This window comes from Tarenaya hassleriana, unplaced genomic scaffold, assembly GCF_000463585.1.
Source record: "Tarenaya hassleriana unplaced genomic scaffold, ASM46358v1 Cleome1, whole genome shotgun sequence".
Taxonomy (NCBI): Eukaryota; Viridiplantae; Streptophyta; class Magnoliopsida; order Brassicales; family Cleomaceae; genus Tarenaya; species Tarenaya hassleriana.
The window spans coordinates 478780-489983 of record NW_010960187.1 but is presented as its reverse complement, the minus strand read 5'-3'; the positions used below and the strand labels follow the sequence as shown (position 1 = coordinate 489983).

At 30.9% G+C, this 11204-nt stretch overlaps 1 pseudogene; it reads left to right on the top strand.

Moving 5' to 3' along the window:
* The first annotated feature begins 8199 nt into the window (after window positions 1-8199).
* On the top strand, window positions 8200-9891 carry LOC104809849 (annotated as a pseudogene).
* The last annotated feature ends 1313 nt before the right edge of the window (window positions 9892-11204 follow it).

Below are 11204 nucleotides of genomic sequence, written 5' to 3'. Positions count from 1 at the left end.
TATGTCTATAGGTTAATATGATTAGATATATTATTTCTAATTAATTTTTTTTATCATTTATAATAAACTATTCTGTAATCTATTACAGAATAAAATAAAGATAATTACGATAAAATGCTGATAAGCTTGTTCTAGATGCAAATATCACCCTGAATTTATTTATTAAAAAAATTTGTTAATTTTGCAAAGAAAATACGATGGATTAAAATAAATGTATGATATATATATATATATATATATATATAACTCAGACAATCGTTAACGTCAAACATAGATGTCACATTACAAAGACAAGCACGAGAACACACGCATGCACAAGTACACTACATAGACATCGAATCGGGACCCGTCATGTATGATATTTTCTACATTAATTACGTCAATTTTAATTATAATATTGATTGAAAAATATGCTCCAACTTTGAATATTGATAGGAGTCATAGGACTATTAAGATATTTACATATATGTAAAATATTACAAAGGATCAGCTTATATATAATTAAATAGGAGATTACCATCCAACTAATCAATCAAAATCAAAATAGATTATTTTTTGTCATTCAATGGTTTAAAATTTTTGTTTTTATTTTTTGAAACCTTCATAGATTGGAGAAATATTTTTAAAATTTTCATGCGTAAATAATCCTAGCATACAAAATACGTTCGATTTCTATATTGTGAATATTTTGTAAAATTTAAAAATAGGTCGCTTGATAAAATTGATTGGTTCAAAATCGTTTTGGCTTTATTCTATAATTTCTAAGATAATAATAAGGACCATAAGAATATACTATCCATATATATATATGGATAGCGTTCAATGCATTTACGGGATATTGTATGGGATTCTTCTGACCTTTGTATAGATAAATCGGATGTAGCAGCCACATTTTATTAGAGAAATATAACTTATATAAGTGTGTGTATATATATATATATAATATCCTATTTTATGTGATATATATCTGTACACTAAAGTTTAAAATTACTCCTTGTATTTAACTTGGACCCTCACATTATACTCACATGGGGTATATATATCTGTCTATATACAGATAATAATTATTGAAATAGATTATTATACATCAATGATTATTTTCCACTTGATTCAATTACCTTTTCCTTTCATCTATATGTCATTGTATCAAAATATAATTATAAGTCAACATTGTAATAGCATGTCACGTAAAATATATTAATAAGCTAGTGAGTGCTCCGTACTGCTACTATGACTGTGATCTTGGATGATGACACGTCATCATCTATTCCCAATCAATTGAGGTTAGTGATTTAAATCAATTCATTAAAAAAGCTAATAAAAATCAATATTAATTTTATAAATACTTTCAACAGAATTAAAAAAAATTAAAATTTTCACCATAAAAAATTAATAATTACTATAATAACTTTTTTAGATCCACCATTACTCGCTCCTTTCAATATTATTAAACCTATCCTCCTTGTATATTCCACAAGGTTTAAGTTTTAGAGAAACCTTTGAAACATTATATTTTTACGGTAAGAATGTCCGAATCTTTAATTCGATAGACAAAATTGCAATGGCCACGGAATATATGATCATCTGTAACGTTTTTTTTCCCGTCGTTATAAGCATTATTTAGTGTAAAAGAATGATTTGTTATTAAACCATTTTCTTTTCGGATCAAAACCGGACTTATATTCAATGTTTTCATGTATAGGAGATTCATGTATAACCACACTAAACGGAAATTGGGCAGTGCTTATAATTAAATTAATTGTAAACATAACATTCGTAAACAAAATTATGTGAATGTATATATAGCTCGGAAATTGGAAATATATGGCAACTAAAAAGGGGGGACGTTAAATTTAAATTAGTTTTTTTTTATAAAGAATTTAAATTAGTTATGTATTAGAAGAAGGAATAAAATGGAAGTTGGGTGGATATATATATATATACACATGTGTGTGTATATACATGTATATGTATGTAATGTGTGTGTGTGTATATGGTTAGTGGATGGATAGGATGAGTAAAAAAATGCCTTGGTTCAAAGTACATTAAGTGAATGGACGTGTATTTGGCTCAAGTACATGAACCCATCCTATACATACATACATATATATATATATATATGAAGATAATATAAATAAATATATATGCTCTGCTATATATTGACAAAGTTGTCAACTTATATAGTGTTGTGATAAATTTATAACAGCCTTCGGAATTATAATGGAATAAGATGCTACGAATATCTTGCATGTGCTTGTGTACGTAGACATCTTGGAATGTTGGTTTATTGGCTGTTTAAGACCCACATAAATAAAAAATATATTTAAAGCTACATATAAATATATTTATATTACATTATATCAGAATAGTGAAGGTTAATAAATGAAACTGGGTAAATTTTCTCAACAAATCTAATTTAAAAAAAAAAGACGTATATGTTACATTAAAAATACGAGAGGGCAACAAAAATTGTACTTTTTGGCACTGTTTTGGCATGCTTATAGACTTAATTTTTTGTGAAAAATAATTATTTGTTAAATTGGATTCGAATTCTTTATTTTAAAACATTTTTAGTATTTTATTTTTTATATTTAATATTGATTCATTATTAATTTTATTTAGATTCAATTTAAATTATATTTTTATTAAAAAATAATTTTTTGTTTTTATTTTCATTCGGTAGTTATGTTTATATTTTGTTTTCAAATTTAATTTGGATTTAGTCTAATTCGATTTTAAAAAAAATTTATCCAATTAGATTCATTTATATATATTTAGATGCTATTTTAGTATGATTTAATTAAAATTTGGATATATAAAAATCAAAATATCGATACCTAATGAAATACCCTTTTTTTCATTTACCAATTCGAGTCCAAAGGAGATTTTTTTAATAATTTTGTTTTAATCTGCTACGATACATTTTGAAATGAAAAAGGAAAGTCTTGGATCACGAATAAACGTGTTATATATATATATATATATATTATAATTACAATTTTGAGGTTGCAAAAAAAAAACACAATTGCAATAATATAAAGAAAAACGTGCTATGAGCCGCACTTGGAGAGAGGTCAACTAAATTTTAGAAAAGAAATAAACTATTACCAATTTAAAGATGATTTAATTCCATTGGCGACCTTCCAATCCATTGGTTGGCCAAATACCTTAATTTTTGGTTTTTAAATAATGCCAGAGAAATATCAAATGGTACAAAGGGTGAAAACTTTTAAAATGCTCTGTAGTTTTATATTCTCAAAATATTTGTTATCTATATTGGAAATTAAAATTGGTTAGAGAGCGTGGATTAAACTATATATATTCAATAACTATAGGGTACAATTGTTTCCGGGGTATTCCATTTGTCTAATTGTCAAATTTTATAGAATAAAAGTTGCATATTACAAATAAAAATGAAATCCTTTATAGTTTGCATCTTTCGTGTGTGTGTGGTTTAAAAAGGTGAGCTGTATAAGTGGATTATAATTTATAAAAAAAATAACATATATACACTTATATAATGAGAATTCATATTTCTATGCATTAAAAACGATGGGAAATTAAGATGCAGTTAATATTGGAGCATCCAAGATATATAGATGGACCGTAAGATTTTGTTCGATGAGTAGACGTCTCTTGAATCTAATCCTCTTACCATACCATATCTTCTAGATGGAGAACTGAATTCCATTATACTTTTACTTTATAAAGAGATGCATTGCATAGATATGCTCACATGTCGTTTCATGTAACAGGAGGAATAAACGAAATAAACGACGTTTATGGCTAATTTTATTATGGTGGAGGAAAACAGTCACAACGATTTTTGATGAATCAAAATTTGGAATTCCACCCAAGATTAGATTAGGTGGCGCAATCCGTAAGAAGTAGAGCAAAACTCATTTCCAAATCTGGGTTTGAATCCTCACTTGGAAAAGGTATTCACAATGGACTTCTCCGATCCTTTTAGGAGATATAGTCGGACCAAAAATCTGGTGAATTTGCAAATTATCACAAAAAAAAAAAAAGAAAACAGAATTCCATCAATCGAGTTTAGTCGGGAGTGATCCCGGAGGAGTTTGGAGCAATTCCCGTTGGAGGGATTGGATAAGCCTCTTTAACTCACAAATGCTAATGACAAGCGTGAGATATTGTATAGTTTTTTCGGTCCTCTCAAAAATATAGTTGAGCCAATAGCCTAGGGAATTTCCAGATTATCTATATATCTATCTATCTATATATATATTATCATTTATTAAAATATTTACATTTAGAATATAAGTTATGTAACGATATAGAATTTATTTGATATATGAACATACATACATATATATTAAAATAGTTTATAATTAAAATAATAATATTTTTTAGTAATTAAAATCTAAATGATTATATTTTAAGCATTTAAAGGATATTATATTATATTATATATATATCCCTACGTCTAATAGAAAGTTTACAATACAAGCAAAGATACATGGATTTCCAATGTTTTTTTCATGGTTTTGTTATAATCCTTATGAAAATGTAGAAATTGTAATTGATATCAAATCATTTGGTTTGACGACGAATTACATAATCTTGATACATGGTATGAATATAATTCGATTTCTACTCTCCGGTCCTCTGAAATATGTAGTTGGGTCAAAACCCGGTGAATTTACGAATTATAAAAAAAATAATTCAATTTCCACAAGAAATAAGTAAACATAAATAAACAAATAAATAAATTTGTATACATGTATCAACAAAATTAAATGATATTTCAAAATATGAGTGGAATGGAGATTTTTTGGCCCCCAATATTTGATTGATTGTAATATCTTATGGAACAAGACAATTTATACAAATTATTTGGTTGACGGATATAAATAGTCCCTCTCATTTTGATAAAATATAACTAATTTATGGTCATTAAAATTCAAATTCTACACATTACGAAAATTACGAATCTATCTCTTCTTCGGACAGAAATTAAATTTTATACAGAAAATTTAAAATATATATATATACTTTTTAACCGTAAGTAATTATCACACATATATAATCGCTATTAAGTGTTTGATTATCTCCTAATTGGTCCTGCACTATTTAACAGAATTTAAGTGTCTAACATCACTGAAATAAAAACCCAGTTGATACGTACAATTATTATTAGTGTTATTGCTACTTTAGTTAGTTCTCGCATTTTCAGACACAATTATTTATTACAAATTAATTCCATTTGCAAATAATGTTCTTTGTTGGTTCTGATTGTCATACACGTGGCATTTCCATGCCTTTTCCTATATCATATGATGATCAATTATATTTATTAATTTTAACTTATTTTCACTCTGTCTGTTAATATTATTTATTAACTAAAAAACGTTTTATATTTGAATAATCTATTTATATCTATTCATGGAAATTTAGAATAAATAAATATTATATAACGGATTAAAAAAATATTCATATAATCATATAGATATATAGTATCACTCTGATGATTTTTTTTCCTCAAATAACAAATCTGTTAATAATGCGTTCCATTTTCGGGTAGACCCTACTTTGCTACATCCGTTGGATGCAAATGGACGTCTGCAACAATTTCAATCCAATGGTTGAAAACAAGTTTATCGTTCTCCTTTGCCGCACCTGATAAAAACCCAGGAGACAGTTTAATAAGAATGTTAACGACGCCGACAGAACCAAAAAAGGCGGTTAAGAAGAATCTTAATGTAATAACTTCATAAATCGACACTTGATGCCGAAGTTATTGATTGTATTTTTATAAAATAATTAATTATATAATCCATATAAATATATACATATGAAGTCTGGGAGTGAATAAATATAGCAATACGTAATTGTAACACAAGAGATTCTTTGCGCCGACTTTTCTCCGGGATTGCAGGAATGACAGCTGTTACAATCAATTAGTCGGCTAGATTAGTTCTTTAACTAAGCACAATTTGCTAATTCTTATATTGGTAATTATGATTAATTGGATAATTATGATGTACGTTATGAATTAGTTTCTGTCATGTAAGAGACGACGAGAGAGAGCAACAAAGAAATGGAAAGTGCATTCGTAATTAGACAAGTTACATGATTAATATAACCCTATTTGCATCAATTTGTTATTAAAAACTGTGCATCTCAACAAAAAGTGTTATAATATATATATATATATAGAGAGAGAGAGATTTAGATATGTCAATAAAAATTAATTTAATCATGCATGCATGCCACGTCGGATTTGGAAGTGGTGACATGTATGACACGTGGATGATCTCATCGGATCGCGCAAGAGCAGTCCTGGATCGAACCCAAACAAAATCATCTCGCTGTCCGATGCAAAAGATTTCTTGTCTTTTTGAGATATTTTTCTTTGGTCTGAAGCAAAAAAATCCTTCCGTGTAATTTGACTGCATGTGCCATGCATGCATGCTTTAATCTTTGGCTACGTAAATTTACAAAAGTTTCGGAATTAGGTAGGGTTACATCGTGGTTGCAATTAGTTTTCTGGTTGAAAACATTATAGAATTTGAATCCATTCATTGTTTCCATTATTTTATATAGCATCATAGTATATGACAAAAAAAATTACAATCTGTATTTTAAAAAGTTGATGCGTACAATCAACATTTTTTAAATACTGCAATTTCTTCTAAATATATTTTAACTATTATTGTTTTTCTTTTTGTAAAAAACTCATTATTTTTCAACCCTCTCATCCATTCTCTTTTTATTTCCTTTTTTCTTTTTTTGCTTTCTTTATTTCTCATATCCAACAAACCAAAATCTTGAGAACACCATTGTCACCACCATCATTAGCATATATTCTCTCCAATATATATTTATAAAACGCATCTATCTTTTTTTTTTTTTTACTTTTCTATTCTGTCTATTAATATTTATTTGGCGTTATCAACTATCAAACGGCGCAACTGCATCGAACATATTTTTGGCACGATTGTAAAGATTATAGAACACATCATAAAAAAGAAAAGTACGTCAAATCAAGACAGAATACGAACAACACAATATGACACGACAAGACAATATAATGCGGAAAATGTTACATTGGTAATCTTGTAGCCATATATTGTATGCTTTGTGTTTAATTAAATAGTTGAAATTTAAACTGTGTAGTATAAATCGTTTAAAATATCAAATTAAACTATTCAAAGGAAATACAAGATAGCGTTTAATGTTTTTTTTTATAGCGTTTAATGTTTGAATAAATATCAGTTGAAAATTAAGAAGTATCCATGTATTTTAAAGTTAACCGTCTAAACTAATATGTTTTGAAGATATATATCTTTAATTGTCTATATGCAATAGAACAACAATAAAAAAAATGACAATTCATATTTTTTTTCACGATGAAGTACAGGTTGGGGTTTTGTATTTGTGTTTATATGTGAACGAATAAATGTACATTTTGGAACAAATATATTTACGGAACCAATATTTAAAAAACACCAACATAATCTATAGAAAGAAATATACTTAATATTAAATCTCTTTTATCGTTTAATTAGAAGAAATGAAAATATTGTTATGAATATTTTTTAAAAATGTGACACACACATATATATATACGAAAAAGAAACATATTGCCAACCGTTTTTTATTATTAAGAAAATTTCCTCTAAAGTAAATACAACATTTTAAATTCTACACGTGGAGGACAACATCTAGATTTATGACATGAATAATAAAAACTATTAGGGTCCTTAATAATGCACAATATCCGTACTTAATTTTGTAAACTTTAAAAACAAATTAATTATGGCTAAACATGATTATTTTTTGTTAAATAAACATGATTTTTTTACCTTTAAACAAAGGAATTAGAGCTAAACGCAACTGGAATCATGCGTGGACATATAATGGTTAGACACGTGGACAGGGAACAGTAAATGGTTAGAAATGCAGATAATACCAGCATTAAATTCTCACAGGAAAACATTAAGCAAGAGACTTGATTAAAAAAGAAAAAGTTTAATCCTTTTTGTGCATTTCAACAAATTTACTAGTTATATAAAATTTAAATAGACATATATATCTATGTAAATATGGAAAAAAAGAAAATGAAATAAAAATAACAAATAAAAGTACTAAAACCAAACAAAACCTATCCAACTCATCACCAGATTCATGAATCTTTGCTCTTCTATCTCCTCTATAAATACGCCATCCCACTCTCGCTAGTTTCCTCACGAAGAGACACTGAGTTTCACCTCCGAAAAAAATACCGAAAAACCCTTTGGTCCCAACAAATTCACGAAAATGCCATCGCTCGAGAACTCGGTCACTGTGATATCCAGATGCACCGTCGTCCCCGACCAAAAGTCTACGCTCGTTGACCTGAAGCTCTCCGTCTCCGACCTACCCATGCTCTCCTGCCACTACATCCAGAAGGGTTGTCTCTTCACGCGCCACAGCGACGACCACGACCTCCTCCACCACCTCAAGCACTCCCTCTCCGTCGCCCTTTCCCGCTTCCCTCCACTCGCCGGCCGTCTCATCACCGACGGCGATGGCCACGTCTTCGTCGCCTGCAACGATTTCGGCGCCGAATTCGTCTTCGCCGACGCTAAGTCCCTTCACGTGTGTGACGTCATCGGAGGAACCGACGTTCCTGAAGTTGTCAAGGGGTTTTTCTCGGTTGACGGGGCTGTGAGCTACGAGGGTCATTACAGGCCGATCCTTGCCGTTCAGGTGACGGAACTCGCTGACGGCGTCTTCATCGGTTGCTCCGTCAATCATGCCGTCACCGACGGAACATCGTTCTGGAATTTCTTCAACACGTTCGCGGAGGTCTCGAGAGGAGGGACGACGGCGACACGTCAGCCGGATTTTACACGGGAGTCAGTGCTAATCTCACAGGCTGTGCTCAAAGTCCCACCGGGCGGGCCCAAGGTCACCTTCAACGCCAACGAGCCGTTACGGGAACGGATTCTGAGTTTCAGCAGAGAAGCGATAGCGGAGATCAAGGCGACGGTTAACAATAACAACAAGAAGAAATTACCCTGGGTGTTGCGTGATAACGGCGGTTGACGGCGTTGAGGTAATGGGGAAACAGAGCAACGACACACTTAACGGGAAAGATAACGCCAAACTGACGGAGAAGTTGGAGTCTCTGTTCGGGAGACACGACGCCGTTTCGGTCACGGACAAGGAGATTTCGTCGTTTCAGTCTCTCTGTGCTCTGCTATGGCGAGCGATCACGAGAGCAAGGAAGCTTCCAAGCTCGAAAACGACGACGTTTCGCATGGCAGTGAACTGCCGTCAACGTCTGAGCCCAAAGCTGGACCCGTACTACTTCGGCAACGCGATACAGAGCATCCCGACTCACGCAGCGGCCGGAGAGGTACTGTCGCGGGATCTACGATGGTGCGCCGAGCAGATTAACCGGAGCGTGACGGCGCACGACGACGGGAAGATCAGAAGCGTGGTCGGAGAGTGGGAGGAGAACCCGAGGTGTTTCCCCCTGGGGAACTTCGACGGAGCGTCGATCACGATGGGATCGTCGCCGAGATTTCCGATGTACGACAACGATTTCGGGTGGGGGAGGCCGGTGGCAGTGCGGAGCGGGAGGGCGAACAAGTTCGACGGGAAGATATCGGCGTTTCCGGGGAGGGAAGGAGACGGGAGCGTTGATCTGGAGGTGATTTTGGCGCCGGAAACAATGGCTGCCATCGAATCCGATCAGGAGTTTATGCGTTACGTGACGAAGAAGTGATGGTTACATAAATGTGCTGATGTGAAGCGATGATTAATAAAATGTTAATGGCGGATTTGCCCAAAAAAAATGTTAATATCGGAGACTAAAAGTATTTGAGGTGGTGCAAAATAATTTGTTACAAAAAAAAATTGATAAAGAATGCAGCTCCCTCACCAATTCACTACCTCCATATTCAGATTCTTTCCCCGGATATAAAATCAGAAATTATAAAAGTATTTGACACTTTTTTATTTATAATTTACTAAATTTTTTCTACATTTATTATTAGATTTGAATTTAATTGTCCAAAATAGTAAACTATTGTGAACGGACATTTCTTTTATGAAGTAAATTGCATAAAGTTGAAAAAGGGAAGAACCCATTTTCATATTTGTTTTGGGTATAATTTGTCATTAGTTATTGATTTTCAAAAAGATTAAATAATTCAGCAATGTATTTGAATCCACACACAAATTGATTCAGTTAATTCATAGGTGGAAAGAATTTTAATAGACTATCATCATATTGTTTGAAATTGAAATATTTCCTCTTATAGGATTGCTATTGGTTATTATATACATTGTATTGATTCACATATATATGAACTTACCACAATTGTCAAATTATATATATCACTAAATGACGTGTAATTTGGGCATTATATCATTTAGGCTGTGAAAGGACAATGTCTTGAGTCTTGACTCTTTGGGTTTTCCAACCATGTAAAACGAGGCCGTTGACTCTTCGGGTTTACCGGTCCGGTACTATTCGATTATAATTCGGTTCGATTCGGTTTTTAAATTTCTTATCCTAATTTCCTTCGCCTTTTAAATTTATCGTCTCTTATTTTACATTTGAATTAAACTTCTAGAAAAAAGCTAGCATATATCATCGCACCCAATAAAACTCTAACCTAACCATAGAGAATAACACATTTGAATAAAAAAAAAAGAAATAAGAGAATAATTTAGGATCAGTTTGACAAAAATCTTCGTAAAATAAAAACACTCCCTCCGTTTCATATTAGATGACGTTTTACAATAATATTTTTGTTTCAAAATACATAATGTTTTGAGATTTTCGTTTAATTTTTAATATTTTTTCTAAATTTATCCCTAATTAATAATGTTGAAATGTTATATATATTTAGAAATAACAATTTTCTAAAGATATTTTGGGTAAATAATTATTTTGTTTAATTTTTAAACGACATCTAAAATGAAATGGAGAGAATAATAAATTTTATCGTTCTTTTGCTCAAAGAGCTATAAGTCCAATTTGAATTTTCTATTTTTATTTTAAATTTAATTTCTTTCGATTTTAGACCGATTTAGTTTTCTAAATATTCCTAACCAACTAAATTTATTTCGATTCCGTTCGAATTTACTTTGTGATAGACTAATAGAGAAAAAGATTTGGATGCCTATAAAGTATTTATAATGTATTATTATAATTATGCAAGATAACAGAAATCTGAAGAAAAAAA